Raw genomic sequence first — 16,766 nt, 5'->3', positions numbered from 1 at the left:
TTGCATCAGGAAATCCCAGCTGCCCGCACCTTGCTCTGAAAACAGCTCTGCAGGTGACAAAGGAGCTCCTGCCCTGCTCCCAGCACAGGAAGGGGGCAGGAGGGCTCCCCTATCCCCTCTGAAAGGAGGGGATTAAAACAATTGGGTTGCCAAAAAAACAATTAAAGACCCAGGCGAAGATCTAGCTCCTCTGACCTCCAGCCCTCCCAAAACTATCCTGGCCTGCCAAAAAAAATGACAAGGGGTGTCTATTTCTGCTTGCCTTTTTCCTAAGAAAAACACCTCCCCCTCTCCCTCCTCATGTCCCCCCATGGCTCTTCCTCCCGCACACAGTCGGGGCTGGCTAAGGTTCATGTTAAATGAACACCCAGTCCTAAAACACACCCGGGACGGCATCCAAAGGCTACCAGAGGCTGTCGAGAAACTCCCGCTGGTGTGGGCGAGCTCATGTACCCCCCACTGACCACCCTCCCTCAGGCCAAGAGCAGCTTTAATGCCCTGGAGAGAAAGCAAACAGATTTGGGGGAGCACAGGGAGCCCCGTGGGAGCAGAAGCGTGTCTCCCGTGCTTACCTTCCCCCTGCCTTGCCTTGTGGGATGCTGAGGAAATCCTCACCTCTCTGTGCCAGCCTGACCGGGCGGCCATCCTAGCTCCTTCCCCGGGCCCAGGCAGCTGCTCTCAAGAAAAGTTTTCTTGGGCACTGCCAAGAACATCCCAAGCTCTTTTCCGACTGAAATCTTTCGAGGTCGGTCCTGGAAGCAGCCCCGTAGCTGCCTGCCCTTTGCAAGCTGTCATGCAGTTTAGCAGGAACCCAGCCGGACTGTGTGAGTTTATATCCACCCCTGTGACACACACACACACACACACACACACACACAGAATGTGCCTGGCATCTGAAGCAGCTGATGCTGGATTTATCCCTTCCCTTGTTGCCAGTGACTGACATAAGTGCTGGGAACTCTTGGTGGAAAACTGCTTATGAGCTTTGGGCCTGATCCAAACCCCACTGAAGACAAAGGAAAGACTTGTGATTGCTATGGAGCTGGCTTTGGATCAGTCCCATTATCTCTGCCCCAAGAGCAGTGTACAAACAAAGTAGCAGGGACTGGGGCACTGTAAGCCCGTGCCCAGAGGCCCATCTCATCTGAGGAAAGGAGAAGCAGGGAGCTGCATCTGAGCCTTCCTTGAAACATCCACCCAGAGCCCTCCCAGGAGGGGCATAGCCTTGGGAACTGAGCACGATCACAGCCCTCAACCCTCACTCGCGGGTGGAGATGCCCTGCTCAGGAGCAGACATCCAGATTTCTCTGCTCAGCTCAGTTGGTTATCAGCTGCACAAAACATCCAGAGCCAGACCTATAGCCGGACTTCAATTGTGCAAATCATCCACCTTGCAGGCTGAGTCTGCTTTTATCTGTCAAACACCATCAGTTTGCACACTCCAACACTGAGCCCATTCATATGGCTCACAGGACACAAGTGTCCCCATGAGCTCTTCCCATTCCAAGAGAGATCAAAAGAGTAGCACTCTCAGACTTCCTCCCACCTAAATATCCACAAAACAATTTGTTTTGTCAACAGCTAAGCAGCAATTTGCATTCTTCCTGGGTAAGAGGCTGCCTACAGAACTGAAAAATGATTTGACACTGTTTCATTCCACTTCTCCTGGCAGCACTATCTTTCTCTTCATTTACTAAAAGAAAAAAAAAAAAAGCTGAAAAAATAAATTGTTACATCATGCTTTTCTATTTTAAGGCATTTGTTGTAACTATACAAGGCTTTTTTCCCACTGGGAGAATAAATGAGAACCATGAATCACACCAAACTTACCTAAGAAAAGTGCAAAACAATTCTCTGTCCTGGGATTACAGAGTCGATGACTCATGACCCTTTCTTGTAGAGTTTAGGCTACACAACTTTTGTAGCATAAACCAATTTCCATTGGAGGTAAAGGGGTTTTTAACCAATACCCTTCCACTTGTGCCAGTCCTTAGTGTGGGACCAGTTACACTACACTATGACAGCTCTTCTTGGAAAACTGGCAAACAGCTTCCTTGCACCCCAAGTTTAAAAACACATTTGAATTCCTGCATTTTAACAGACTACCATGTGTCAATGGAATGACAATAAGCAGCAATGTGGGTGTCCTTCAAAGGAGAGGAGCAAGAGCCAAAATGAGTTGCCCTTGGCTCTTTGTGCAGAGGCTGAGGCTGTGATCTGGCTTGTGTCTGAGGTGGGCTCAGACCCTGCAGCAATTACCTGGCTCAGCAGTGGGTGGGGAGGTGTGACAATGCACTGCCCTGCTGTAGAGCTCACCCCAGACAGTGCTAGCCTAAGGCTGGCACAGCTTAAACTGTGCTCAGATACCCTAAAGAGGATAACTCTGGGGAGCAGAGCAACCCCAACAAGTTTCAAAGTCTGTTGATATTTTTGTGATGCTGAACTCTGAAAATCGCAGCTGGTGTTGGGGGTCAGGTAACCCCGAGCTTGAAACACACAACACTTAAGTTATTTTTCAGTCCTGGCTTGAACTATAGCTTTGCAAAAGCCTCAGTCTCTAGGATTTCCCACCCTCATCCAAAGAAGTGGAGAAGAGAAATTGAGGATTTAAAGGGAAATAAGTTAAACCTCACAGCACGCAAAATGAATTCCCTAACCAGAAGGGTCTTGCCACATCCTCGGAATGGTGTCACGGCTTGAAAACATGCCTTGTTTCTAAGCTCATTTATTTGCTAGGAAAACTCAGCCACTAGTATGTCTTAAAGAAATCCCTAGAAATGCATCTGCAAACAGTTGCACTGACATTTCAATTGCTGAGTGTAATTCACAGCAGAGCGAAACCCTGGAATCTCTGTGAGTGCAGGGCACAAATAGCTCAAGGAGGTGTTTGGTACGAAGGAAATGGTGATGCTTCTTCCATTTCCCATGAATATCATATGCACTGCTTCAGCCATATGTTGTGTTGAATCTGCCACATTCTTCGGTGGTGGGCACAGATGTGGACAGATCTGACAGATCAGGGTCTTAGGGTCACACAGGAGTAAATTGGGGGCAGATGATTTGACCGTCACAGCTTATTTTTAGGAAAAAAAAGGGGGGGAAAAGATTGCTAAGAATCATTTCTACCATGTGTCTGAACAAGAAACGCATTTATCTCACCTAGTAAAAACAAAGAAGAGTTTCTCTCAAATAAGGAGTTTGTTTTAAGAGGCTAACAAAGATTGTTCTATGCACTCTATAGATCACAGGTGCTGCAGAGAAACATAGACTTTGCCATGTATTTCCGTGCTTCATTAACATGTATTATTTTCAGACAGTCTCCAACAGTGCTCCAGCTTTACAGGCACAGAAGTGACTCCTTTGACAAATAAGCAAAGTTTCTCCTCAATTGCCTGGCTTACACTGTTCTCTGGTTATTCCTCTGATTAGTGCTATTTTGCTTACATGCGCACCGTGGGTGATAAAAGACATCAAGGAAATGGAAAACACTTTCCCAAGAATATCACCACTGCTAGAAGATGGAACTGAAAACAAGGAAAAAGGAAATCAGTGCTTATTCAAACCCTATAGACCACCAAAATATAGCAAAAACGTAACAGATTCCTTCACGTCTATTATTTATGCTTGTAAGAGCATATTACACACACCCACACTTTCTGCCTCCTGCTGCACAAAGTTTAAAAGCAGGGAGTGAGGATGAGGTCGCATTTCTTCATGAGACTCACAAAGTGCACTCACAAACACTCACTCGTATGAGATGAGGCTCTGCAAAGCTAAGGCAGAATTCAAACCCAAATTGCATTTGTCAAAGAAGGACAACAACACTGCCTGCCACAGGATAGGGCTTGCAAAGGCTGCTTTGAGAGGGAAACCAGAAGAAAACTCTGGATGCACTGGGATGGTGAGGACAAGGTGCGGATGGCAGGAGTGTCCCAGCCAACCCAGTCCCATAAGTCTTTGTGTTATGGCCATGCCCAGTCACTTGTAGTAGATTTTTCCAGGCCATCAGCTCAAATTACTAATAGCCAGCATGGGACATTTTAGTTGTAGCAGGCAGACATTTACCCTGCTATGAACAAACACCCAGGCCCCAGACACGTTGGAAATTGCTCAGAGAACAATGTCACCCCTTTGCTCCCCAAGTCCAGTGCTTTCCGGAGCCTAAGCAGGAATGGGGTGAAGCTGATCTGAAAGCAGAGCTGGAGCTTTTCCATTTCCTCTTACAAGTCACTGAGGAGTTGTAGGTGCAATCAGTTATATTTTTTTTCCCTATGTTTTCCCTGTCTGTTTGGCTAAGAATAAATGGCCTGGATTGATAAAGCCCAAACTCTACTGATTTTCCTGCATCTTGAGATTTCTCACAGGCTGCTTCTGGTTCTTCAGAGGGGTCACACCAGCTGGCAGAAGGATTCAGACAGGATTTAGGCTGTGTGATGCTGGGCCAAAACTGTGTTAAGTGTAGCTTGGTGATTAAATTGTTGGAATAGGGATCAGAAAGCCTGATGCGTTAGGTAAATATGGACATTCCAGCCCAGCCATCCAAGCTTTGAGCAGGGATCATGTCACGTAAATCCTTTTGCCAGCTGAGATTCACAGTGCTGAGAAGGTGACAGGCAGGTGGAGAGGGTGGTATTTTGCTGGCCCAATGCTTTGGGGTCTTCATGAGCACACCAGAGCTGTGTTTTGCTCAAACACCTGGCACTGAGCATCGGAGCCAGACAGGACTGCTAGAAGAAAACAGAAGCCAGACAGAAGATGGGATGCTACAAGAATTGAAGACACTTCAAGCTGACTTTTCTGTTCTTTGGGATTTGTCTTTAGCTGGGTCAGCTTCCTGACCTGGAGAGCAGAAGATTCCATATACAAGGCAGGGAACAGGAGTAGATACCCATGGTAGGGAAAAAGTAGAACCACCACTTTCAGAGGCAGTATGAGTTTATTTCAGATGAACCCAGCTGCTTTAATTCCATTTGCCCCTAAAACCTGGTGATTCTGAGCAATTCCCATTAGGCAACCAATTAACCAGGCATTTCCCTCCTGGAGAGACATTTACCTCATGCAGGGTGGGCAGAGACAAGAATAGGAGTCCATGAAACCCTACCATCCCTTGCAGGGTAGAGCTGCTTCCCAGGAACCAGAAGTTCAAACCAAGCTAAGATTTGGGAGGAAGTTTGTTCTTTGTTGCTGTTTTTTCTCTCTGACTGCTGGTTTCAATCACTTCTGCGTTCAGTTGCTTTGTGGCACATCAAATAAGCAAAGGTCCCCTAGAAACTCCTGCATCAATTTTGTTTTCCTCCACTTGAAAAACAGCCTATCGGCCTTTAAATGCATCCCCTGCTGGCAGAGAAGAGAGATTACATTTTATACAACCTCACCACCCCCATATGGTCGTACCTGGTCACTTCTGGACACGTGCAAACAGCATCACAAAAACACAGGGTTTTGCAAGATTGTCTGGTCCATCCCTCTGAGTGCAGCAAACAGCACATGACAAGTATCTGACAGACCTGCTTTCAAAATCCTCGTATGGCAATAGAAGCCACAGTTTCACTCACCTTCCCAACAGAAAGCTTTTTTCTCCTGTCTCTCCAGTAATGATCCAAGCTCCCCATTGCCTCTGCTCTGCTGCCAGACTGCAGAGAGCAAGACTGCCTTGCCCAGTGGGACAACCTGCTACCTATGTGCTGTTTTCTCTATTTCTCTTTCAATATAGTAAAAGAGGAATAAAGAAGTATGTGGGAAAAGGGAGAAGAGAAATATAAACCATGACAAGAAAGAAAAACAGGACATGTTTATAGGGGACAAACAACTGCCTTCCTCCTACAAATGACGCCATCCAAAGGCTGTACTGGCACTGTTAACAGCTGAGGGTAGAAGAAGGAGTAGTTCAACTCCCAGCTCTGCTGCAAGCTCTCTTGCAGGTCTTGAAAATAAGTGTCCATACTTCAGAATGCCTCAGTTTGGGTCAACCTGCAGCTTAAAAAACAAAAATATGCTTCACAGGATTGTTCAAAGCTTAAATGAGCATTTGAAGAGCTCTAGTAGAAATGAGATGAAGGGCACTTTCAGAGAGACAAAGCATTATCATCATAAAGTGTAATCTTGGTGGTTTTATGAACAAGCATAAGATTCCAGCAGTAATCTTTAAAGCAACATCCATTATCTGGAAAATTAGCTTTCAGCTAATGGTCTATTACAGGTCACACTTGGTAAAACTCCACGCACATTTTCCTCCTTTTTCCCTTAAAAGCACTTGGAAATCCTGTGACAGCTGCCTGAGGGGAACAGCCTGGCTGGCTGATGGCACACAGTGACATGGAGAGATGAGGAGGAGCATGCTCCCATCACACACCAGGTGAACCTCCAGCCTGGCACCATGAACCCCTCAAGATGCCTCCACAGGGCAGAGATCTCACCCAGTCACATCTCACGTGGCCTGCAGGGCTTGCTGGGGCGAGGCACTCTGTATTAGGACTCTGGTTGGAGATAAGGGTCAGTCTTAGACACCTCCTTACCAGGACATTTGGGCAGCAAAAAGCAGGAGGTGGTGTTTTCCTAAATGGATTTCTTTCCTTTGAGACTCCCTGAAGACCTGCATGAGCCAAAGGGCCCAAAGTGGGGGATGAAACCTCACCTAGCCAGGCTGAGCCCCTCAGCACCCTTGATGCACTTACTGCTTGTCTTTCCAGAGACTCTGCTCTCCCAGGTGAGGAACTCTGGGAAGATCACAAAAAGTTCAAATGGGAGCTGAAAGCACTGAATCCCCATCCAGCCTCAGCAGTTCAGCACCCACCTCCCTCCCAGCTGCTGAACCTCTGTGGGGAGCTGCCCCCTCTCCCAATATCACCTAGAAATGCCCTACTTGAAAGAGTCTTTGCTCCAGGGAAGCTCACTCCTTGCTGTGGCCACCTTCTCTGGCTGTCTCATGGCACACAGAGTGACTGGAAGGACCTGCCCCACATCACACAAAGACGCCTGTGCTTTGTGCCCACCAAACACTGACAAGAGACCACAAGCAGTGGCCACCCCTATGCAGGGAGCACGAGAGCCTAAGTCAGATGGTGGTCTCCCTGTAGGTCCTGGAGATCCATCCCTTTTCCTGGAAGGACAAAGAGCTAATTCACTGACACCAGTGTGCAAAGCCAAGAAATCCTACTGGTGCTACTCAGAGAGAAGGGAGCCAAACTCAGCAGCAAATAAAAGCAGAAAAGAAGACCAAAGATGACTATTACTATTTAACAGCTTTGAGGCTGTGCCTTTACTGAGCAGAGGCAGGACCAGGCTGAGGAGCTTAAGAGCCCAGAGGGCTGAGCTGGCTGTGCTGGGGAACATGGCCATGCTCCTGCCAGGCTCTGCCATCATCCAGGGCTGCTTGCTGCCCTCGGACACAGCCTGGCTGAAACAACTGGTCCATTTGTTGGGGTGTAGAGCCAGCCCTGATATTTTGGTGTTAATGGCTTTGAAATATCATTTCACAGCCAGCAGTGCATGGCTCAAAGAGCACAGTCCATGATGGGAAAGTGGGAACCTCCATGCCACAGCCACATGGGTCTGGGTCTCAGCTGAACAATCTTTCATGGTGAAAAATATGGATGAAAGGGAAAATGGGTGGGGTTTGATTTGGGGTTTTTGCCTGAATTAAAAGAAAATTGTTCTTCATTTTAATATTTTTGTAATTTTATGCCATACTGGCCAAAATATTATGTCATGTTTCTAGAAACCAGCCATTTTAAGTTCTTGCTTGCCAAAAGCAAAGGAAGCAAAGGATGTTTTTACAGCTTTTTAAAACCAAAGCCTCATGGGGGAAAAATGAAAATTTTAAATACAATTTTTACCCTGCTATTTACTTTGCTAAAAAATTACTTTCTACTGGGAAAGTGATTAAAATTAAAACCAATTGTTGAGTCACTCATCCAGATTTCTCATGGATTTGCTGTAAACTCAGCAGATATAAAAACCTCACTCATACTATGAGGGGTCTTTCCAATTTTCTGAAAGTTTATGGCACTGCAGCAGGGCTGACACTGTTTTTAAACAAGCTGGAGCTAAATCCTGGGTTTGAAGCCAGCTGATAGACAATCTCAGAGGAAACACCACCACTTTTGTAAAGTGCTGTTCTGCTTCCTCCCTCCAAGCTCGGATTTAATGATTTATTTACAATATGAAGAAGTGAAGTACTTTCATTTATTATAAGGACAAGCAAAGCCCTGGCTGCAGTGTGAAGGCAACCTGGTGTATTCCCACCTCTTCCAAGGATTACTTGGGTGGACTGGTAGCAGCTTTGCCCCATAGTCCCAGGCTCTCTGCAGCAATGTCAGAGTGAAGACACCCATCCAAGCTCCTTGGGGAAACCCACACTACTGTCTGAATAGAATTGAAGGTCAAAAATTAATAACATTTTCCAAATTGTATCCCTTTTCCAGTTGCAGCATCTCCAAACCCACTGCCTCATAAAACTTGCAAGCAGACTATGAACAAATGGGGAACTGCAACAAGACCTCCTATAAGTGGAGTAATTCCAACTCTGGTTGCAATGTAATCAAGTTTATACCATGGCTGCTGGCTGACACTGGGGAAAGGAAACAGAGGAGAGAGATCCGAGACGTTTCCATTTGTCTGGGTGAGACAGTTTGCTGCTTCATGCAAAGCTTCTGAGCCTCAGGGACTCCATCTGAGGTCCTGCTGCCTGTTCTGCCCAAGGAGAAGAAAGCTAAATAGCCAATGGTCTTGATAGAAAGAATGGCTAAGCAGGCCTCTGGATGGAAAAAAGATACATAAGAGGAAATATGAATTGTTTGTACAAAATCCTGGGTTGGGCAAGAAGCAGTTGTTCACAATCTCTTCCAACACCAGAATTTGAGTTCTTAGAGCAGGAACATCAAATTAAACTTTCAAAGGTTCAAAGGTGGCAGGTTAAAAGCAAACAGAAAGAAATAGGTTGGGTGGTTCAAATGCCACTTGGAGTTAAGTTGTGGCACTCTGTCTCAGGATGTACAATTAACAGATAATACAGCTTAAATGCAGACCAACACAAGTCCAAGAAAAAAACAAAACCTGAGATTTGTTAAAGAAGCTTAAATCACTTCTAATCCAGGAAGTCCTTGGGGGATGCAGAGTATTTGGAAGTGTCCTGCATGCTTGCCCTGCATCTTTCCTCTTCTGTTTGCACCCGCTTGCAGCCTCAGCCAGAGACAAGATTCTTTATTAGATGAACACTCAGGGTGTCCACCTCTAGGTATGAGATCAAAGTCCTGAAATGCTCTGTGGAGGCATGCCTAGACCTCAGCTGCCCTCATGCCTGGAGATCTTCCTACCACCTCCAGAGAAGCTGCCCAACTCCATACGAGGCGCAATGGGCGTTAATGCATTGAAGATGTAGAGCTGCCCCATGCCTTACTCCAACAGACATGGACCTGCACAGAGCCAGCCACCAGATTCCTGACTGACAGCTTCACAAACAAGCCCTTCAAAATTAACCACACCAACTATCAAACTTTTTCTACAGTAGAAGTAACTTTTTTGGGGAAAAGGACAGCAAGAAAATAGCCCTGAGTGTAAAGACACTCATCCCATAGAAGAACTCTGTGCCAGAAAACTCTCTCCACAGGCGTACATATCCCTGCCTCTCCAGGGTCCTTTCAGGTCCTAGACCTCACTGCAAAACCATGCAGGAGTACACTGGGGAGCACGAGGATTAAGGTTTTCAGGGCGTTTGTGTTCATGGGTTGGAGGGAAAACCAGATGATATGAAAGCTTTGACTTGTTTCCAGTTTAGCTTCCTACTGCAGTCACAAACCAGGATTAGCAGCCTGAGTATGCAGGCATAATCCTCCAGAAACATCTCAGCTGCAGTTTTTGGCTACAAATTATTATCCCCTTGCTACTCAGCTCCAGATCCCAGTGCTTTCCTCAAGACCCCATTCCCCAAGCCACACAAAAGACTCCCTAGAACTCAAAGCTGCTCCGGGTATCTCACGCTTTGCCAGCACACAGGGAAAGGAGCAGCAGGTTATACATATAACACAGCTTCCAACAGGGCTCGGCCATGGAAGGTGCATAAAGTGGTATTAGCAACAACTTGGTAAAAAGGAGCCATGTCGGTGTCACGGAGCACAATGAAAAGCGTAATTGGTTACAGCTGACAAACACAGAATTGCATTAAACAGAACATTCGGTGCTGGGCCATGGTTTACATCAAATTGTCAATCTCAATATGGCAATCCCCTAAAAGGACCACTTTTTTTGTAAGCCCTCAGGAAACATAGCAAATCATGGCAATATGTTTATAGTCTTCAAATGCCACACAAGGAACCTGATCCGCATCTTTTATGGTGGGATATACTGGAGGGTGTTTCAGCGCGTCGATACTCATTTTCCAAATACATTTCACAGCTTCGTTAAGCCTTCCCCAACCTCTCAAAGATCGACTTTTAGGTGAAGCTGTGGAGTGGACAATCCTCAAGGCCAAACTCACTTAATAAAAGTGAGATCACTTGCCTTATCTCTCTGTTGCTTTCTATCTTCAAGTCTGGCAATGAAGGCTGGAAACAGCAGCAACAACACACAGATCTTTACAGCCTGAACTTCGCTGTCTGCTGCTGCCATATCAACTGCCCTTGGACTTCGGCACTAAACTTGACACCAGCAACCACAGTAGAAGGTCAATGATATTTATGTCCAAACAAAAGGGTTTTTCTATGCTTATTCTGGCTGGAATTCAAGTTATTCCAAGATGGTTTGTGGTTCCTGTACCTATTTACACACCAGGTCCCTTGGGGAAGGGGCAGGTTTGCATGGTGCCTGTCACAGCCAAGTCCTGATGCTGCCTGAGCACTTTGCTGCCTGTCCCAAGAGCAGGGGCTGGGTCAAACAGAGAAGGCACCTCCGGCACAGTCAGAACCATTTTGTGTTTGGGAAGATACACCAGGTCTTGCTGCACTTACAGCAAACCCTGCCATGATAGGATACTTCATGAGCAGCAGAGCCTATGAAGTACGTTGTCCTGAGATGTTTGTGCTTTAGATTCTCCAGTATCTTAGAGTCAGGCTGAGCTCAGGATGAAGGTCTTGCAGGGGAAGCTAAGAATCTCTTTCCTTCACCCAGTTTCAGGTTTTCATGAATCTGGTAAGCAGTTTTTTTAAGGTATTTTTAAGACCTTCAGCTCGGTGTCAGTTTTTCCACCAAATCCAACAGGCCAGTGGAAATGAGGACAAACAGACACACTACATACTAGAATAAAATAAGCAAACTAAAAATTCACACAGTTTAATTTTCAACTTCAAAAGAACAGAATAACTTACAGCAGGAAAAAACATTTTAAAAACTCAAACAAGCTGCTTAAATGATGATCCCAATTACCTACTCTGTAGATGACCTGCTATGATATCAGCATATCTTCAAGGTTTCAAGATAAGGAGCTACAACACAAGGCAGATCTTTACAGCAGGATGGCAGTACCCTGAGTTCATTCAAAGTCCTGGTTTACTACCATGAGTACTCAGATAGCCTTTCAGAAAATAGCTTTGAGCTAACTTTATTAAAGAACAAACAAGAAGAAGAGTCAACAAAACTGTTCTCCAAGTTTTAAATACCAGGAGGGCAGGAAGCTTTATTGCTTTATGCTACTACATTACACAGATACAACAACATCTGTCAACAATAATATTATCTGTATTACAGCAGAGATCCCAGCTGAGACTAAGGTCTCATTGTGCAGGACACTTGTAAAACCCAACTAGAAATACACTGCAAGAAACCACCCCCTAAAGAAACTGAAGACTAAATAGGCAAGAGGGAAAGAATGGGGGGAAATAACATGACCCTGTTTTTACAGATGGGAAACTGAGGAATGCCAAGGATAAGTGACTTGCCAGAGGTTGAAATTGAAGGTCTGTGGCAGAGCCATAACTGAGTCCAGATTTTCCAAATCCAACTCCAGTACCACCCAAATCCAGTAGACTTCCCTTTAAATTAGTCTTAATAATGTTACAGTTGGAGCTCACTTGTAATTGAACTGTAGAAACCAGAAGCGGGTACATATTTCCATTTTTTTAGGAGCACTCTTATTTAGTCCACAGCACATTTTGCTCAGGACTGTGAATTCTTCATTAAATGGGTCCATTGTGTTTAATTTTCTCCACTTAACCTAGAGGCTGCACTTTTAGATGCTGTGCCAGACACAGGCTTGTTCCAGCAGAACTCGGCAGAACTTTTTCCTAATGCTCTTCTACATGCTCAAGGCTAACAAAGCTGCTCCCTCTGAAGCATCCACAGGAGATATGGGAACATTTAATACAACTTAATACACTCCCAGCACGTTGCTGTGAATGAGAAGCTCCTGAAGAAATGCCACAGCCCTGTAACACAACGTGTTGGATGAATGCTTAAACTTTTGTGGTTAACGAGAGTCAACATGGTAATTCAGTGTTAGTCAGAATTACCACGGTTGGATTACCCATTTTTCAACTTCTCCTGTTCTAAGCCATTTTAGTGGCCTTTATTCATGAAAGACACAGATCTACCCATTTCAAATTGCCCCTTCATGTAAATACTGTCAGGACAAATAAAGTAGTTACTGCCAAGCCATCTGAAAATGATCAACACTCTTTGCTGCGAAGTAAGCAAAGTGAAGTCCATTACAAGATAGTAATTTGCACCTTTTTTTTTTTAATTTGAGGAATAATTCTCTTTTTTTGGTGCATAAGTTAAGCATGGAACATATTATTTAATCCTAATGCAAATCACACCAGCAGGAAATGTCGTAAAGAAAAAAGTAATCTTCTGAAGGAAAAATAAATTATCGACCACGTTACGAAGGAAAGAAACATTCTCGAATAATTTCTTTCTTTGTTGGTATTGGCTGGCAGCATAATCCTTCCAAGTAAATTGTAATTTCCAAATTAGATTATACATTATGTCATATTAGTTTTATATTAGAAAAACAAACTGACTGAAAGGAAAAATGCCAAAGTCGACTTGCCTGGTAATGTAAAATTTTTGTGTTTCTGCTGTGAAATGCTAATGTTTCTCTTTCTTTTTTTAAAACAAGTTTTACAGCAAACATAAAACCTGAATTAAGGCAAGATATTTACTTTACTTGACCAAGCCCTGTTTGAAACATAAATAGGAAAAAAAAGACCGAGCATTTTCAGGACACCACATAACCATAGCAACAGTTATCTCTCTATATAACTACTGATACTGGCATGGAAATTTTTCTGAGTTATACATCAATCAAGAATATAAGCACCTATTGCACACAAAAGTAACATATAGAGAGAACATTAAACCTGCACAGGTCAAGTGATCTGAAGTCAGGAAATGGTGGAATTGAGAATGGCTGTGTAACTTTTGCATTGTTCCTGTGTATGTTATGAAAGAGTCTTTAAATACACCACCCTCTATCAGGTTTTTTTTCACACAATTCCTGCTTAAGTCACTGTCCAGAATGGATGGTGTTTGCTGGATACACGGTCTGGGACATTAGTCCTGTGAGGAACCGCTGAGGGTACTGGGATTCTTTAATCTAATTTTAAGGGGAAAAAGCTGAGGGAAGATGCTTGGTCCAAGCCTCCTTTACAACATGTTTCCCAAACTCTGCATCCCAAAGGGACTGCAAGTCTGCTTTTCCCCTACTTATCTTTCAGAAAATCTTAAAGTGCCACTAAGCAAAGATAACACCTTAGCATAGACACGTGTCAGATGGGGTGACCTAGGAACAAGGCCATATGGCATCAGGGAAGAAAGCAAGGTAAGTACAGGACCATGGGGAAGATGAGACTGAGGATGCCCCAGCACACAGGACTTGCTGAGAGCAATCATTTGCAGAATATTTTGAAGACAACCAGCCAGGGATAAACATGGAAGCACTGTAATTTCTTCATGACCTGTTAAACTGTCCCAGAGCACTCTACTGTCACTACAACTTTTCGCTAAGTTTAGACAGTCAAAAACAAATTATAAAAACAATCAATCCCAGCTGCTTCAGGAACCAAAAGCTCACCCATCTGTTTCTCCAAGGAGCTGGCTGCAGATGATCAGGAAACGTTCCACCTAAACAGACCAGCTGATACGTACAAAATGCTTTGGTATTAATTAAAGAAACTGGAAGGTTGATCACATAAAGTGCATCTTTCTACATACAAAGGGAGAATAACCTGTAATGGGGAAGGAGATGTGAGAAAGGACCTGTGCATCCTAGTCCAGAGGACTGACACTTCCTATAGATCCTAACAGCAATAACTTTGAAATAGTGGATGTTCATCATCCCAAAATTACCTTTTGCTGCTAGATTTTTTCCCAAATGACAAGGCTACAAATACCTGACTTAACCCTCCATGTACCCAAAGGAATGTCTGGACATGGAATCATCTTAGATGTTAAAAGAAATATATATAGATACATTAGACAAAAATGTGGCCTCCAAAGGCCATTTTGAACTCAAGTTTTTAATGAACCAAAAGAAAGGTTTAAATGTAAGTTCCCACTTCATCTCAGTGACAATCTCATTTCTCCCATAATATAATACCATAAACTACAAAAGGGTGGTTTTAACTCTAATATATTTTTATATCATCACAGCTACAGCCACATTCCCATTATAAAACAGACAGATAGACAGACATGTCTATCTCACTTCCTGCAAAGGTTATACTTAGAAGCTTTTTAAAAGGAGCCAAGAGACTATTAATATATGTAGTAATGTGGTGATGAACACAAGTACCATGAGGCACAGACCAGTACAAAGCCCTTAGAGAAGTCAGCTCTAAGCTGTGATTCTACACAATCTCTTGGCTTCTCTAACAGTTTATAATATTTTTTAAAACATTTATTAATCACCTGGTAATCTTCAGCAAAGTGGATTTTTCATAAAAAGCAACATACACGCATAATCTTGGCATTTTGTGCAAGACAAAATCATCAATGGTAGCGTAAAGCAAGCAAAGAGCCAAACTCCATGTGATGTGGCCTCGTTTTTGTAGTTGATCACATTTGATCATGGGTCTCGCAGTACACCTATTTAGATAACATTTTTTTCCATTTTGGTCTTACTGCACTAAACCTCTAATGATTTACACAGCCCCATCGGTCTCACTTAGCCTGTTCTATATGTTGTTTGCATGTAGGTGGCTAGAAATGGCTTATTAAGGTGTAACCCTGTGATTATCTCATGTTTCATAAAGGGCCAGAGACAGATTTATTACATCTGACTTTCACCAGAATGACATAGAGACTTGATAAAAGAGTTCATAAGTTTTTTGGTGGGGTTCCACTCTTCCCTGGCTTCCCCCACCTCAAACTTGCACAGGCAGACACTTCAAAGAGCAAGGAAAAAACGTGCTGGCTTTGTGTTTGCTCTCTTCCATCACATCTTAAAAGAAGGGTAGTTGATAAGTGTGCAAACCTGCAAGGTGTTTTATTTCTTGACTCCTTACTCCACTGACCCATCCTCTACCATGACATCACCTGATCCAAGTGTCCCACTAGATATGAGAAAGGATGACATCTGATGGAAATTTTAAAGTAACTCCTCCATGATAGATACAATCCCTTCGGTCTTCTGTAAAGCAATTATTTATTGTGTGTGAGCACAAAATTTATTTCTCTCATGTCTTGATACAAAAACATCTGCTATGGATTTTTTGAACTTTACCTCTATTATTGGTCTTGGTCAAAGAAATGGCTAAATGGCTCATGACCTGGTATGACGGGTGTCACCAACCTGCCCTCTATCATGCAAGAAATCAATATTTGGCTTTGGTGTGAAGTATCTTTTCATGTTTTCCCCCTCCCAGGCCTGACCCCAGATATCCCTTTCACCCATGACTTTCCCAGAGAGGCAACTGAAGTAAGATTCACATTCATCAAAATATCTTTTTCATCTTTTTTTTTTTTCCCCACCTTTTCAGACAGAGCTAACAGGGATTTTGCTGGAGGACCGAAATGCAAGTTGCAGTTCTAAACTCAACAGTCAGAGCACAATCCTTCAAAAAACCTTTTGTGACACAAAATGCAACCGGTGGTTAAGGAGGGGAGAAAGAATGAAAGCAACAATTCTGAAAACCAAAGTCTCTCACAATAAACTGGTGCACATAAAACAGCAGTTTCTAGACAGTAAGAATCCCAGCTGAGAGAGACAAGACACACATACATGTATATATACATATACAAAGAGTCCTGGAGACCATGTCCAGAATTGCATAATTGGTTGGCAGGCACACTTCAATCATTCCTTCATTTTATTGACTGCCATTATTTAGCTTAACAGGACCTCAAAGAAAGGAAGGAAGAAGTTAAATGAAGTAATCTCCCACCCAGCCCTGATGTATTATACTGTCTTCCTTTATACTGACTCATTTGTACCTATAGAAACTGTTCTCAATGACACAGGGACCAGGAATTATTATCAATAAAGAACCTGACTTGACCATAATCATCTGTTACCAGGAATGATACTCAACAGCTTCTTCTATTAACAAAATAAAAACAAGAAAAAAATTCCTTTTTTAACATAGTATTTGTTGCCATTGAACTCCACTGGAAAGATATATACTGCAAACATCTGCTTTTACATACAGCTTTTGCACAGTGATTTCAGAGAAGGCCTGAAAGGCTCACTTCAAGGTTTTTATCTGGGGACACATTATTTAAATGAAGATCTTTAAAACACCCTGTCAGATGGCCATCTTCATTTCTGTGATTCCAGGGAAGCAGAGGTGCTCCACTGCAAAGAATTTGGCTTCTTACCTACATAAAATAAACAGCTG

General features: G+C 43.6%; 1 long non-coding RNA gene across 3 annotated transcripts in view; it reads right to left on the bottom strand.

Moving 5' to 3' along the window:
* LOC138114190 (uncharacterized) overlaps positions 1–16,766 on the bottom strand; it is a 207,856-nt gene that overhangs the window by 115,298 nt on the left and 75,792 nt on the right. For 2 of the 3 annotated variants that reach the window (XR_011152517.1, XR_011152512.1), the window contains one exon: positions 11,590–12,356. The exons of the other annotated variant lie outside the window; for it this stretch is intronic. This is a non-coding gene — a long non-coding RNA (uncharacterized lncRNA). Of the gene's footprint in view, positions 1–11,589; positions 12,357–16,766 lie in introns of those variants that run through there. 3 annotated transcript variants of the gene reach the window in all.

This window comes from Aphelocoma coerulescens, chromosome 8, assembly GCF_041296385.1.
Source record: "Aphelocoma coerulescens isolate FSJ_1873_10779 chromosome 8, UR_Acoe_1.0, whole genome shotgun sequence".
Classification (NCBI taxonomy): domain Eukaryota; kingdom Metazoa; phylum Chordata; class Aves; order Passeriformes; family Corvidae; genus Aphelocoma; species Aphelocoma coerulescens.
This window is presented reverse-complemented; position numbering and strand designations above follow the sequence as displayed.